Consider the following 368-nt stretch of genomic DNA (forward strand, 5'->3'; position numbering starts at 1 on the left):
GAAAGCGCATGCGAGTGCTCTGCGTTGGAGCGCGGCGTTCTGAAAAAATTAGCTGAATGTGTTTTAAACGTTCGGTTTGAACAGACCGAATGTAAAGCTCGCCTATACGGAGCGTTCAAAATCAACCAGGCGAATATAACTCGTGACGAAAGCAAAGTTGAATAGGCCGTTAAAAAATACGGTCATTGGTGGCCCCCTCGAACTGGCTCCACTAAAGAGATGCCTGGTTCAGTTTCTTGTTGCACGACCTTGTGAGACTCCGGCTCCCTGTGAAGCCATTGCAGGCATTCGAAGAGATTGGTTTTTGGCACGGCAAGCGGGGTTTCCGCAGCGACCCAGGAAGGTTGGTGATCGAGTCGCACTCAATA

Source organism: Dermacentor andersoni, chromosome 4 (genome assembly GCF_023375885.2).
Source record: "Dermacentor andersoni chromosome 4, qqDerAnde1_hic_scaffold, whole genome shotgun sequence".
NCBI classification, from domain to species: domain Eukaryota; kingdom Metazoa; phylum Arthropoda; class Arachnida; order Ixodida; family Ixodidae; genus Dermacentor; species Dermacentor andersoni.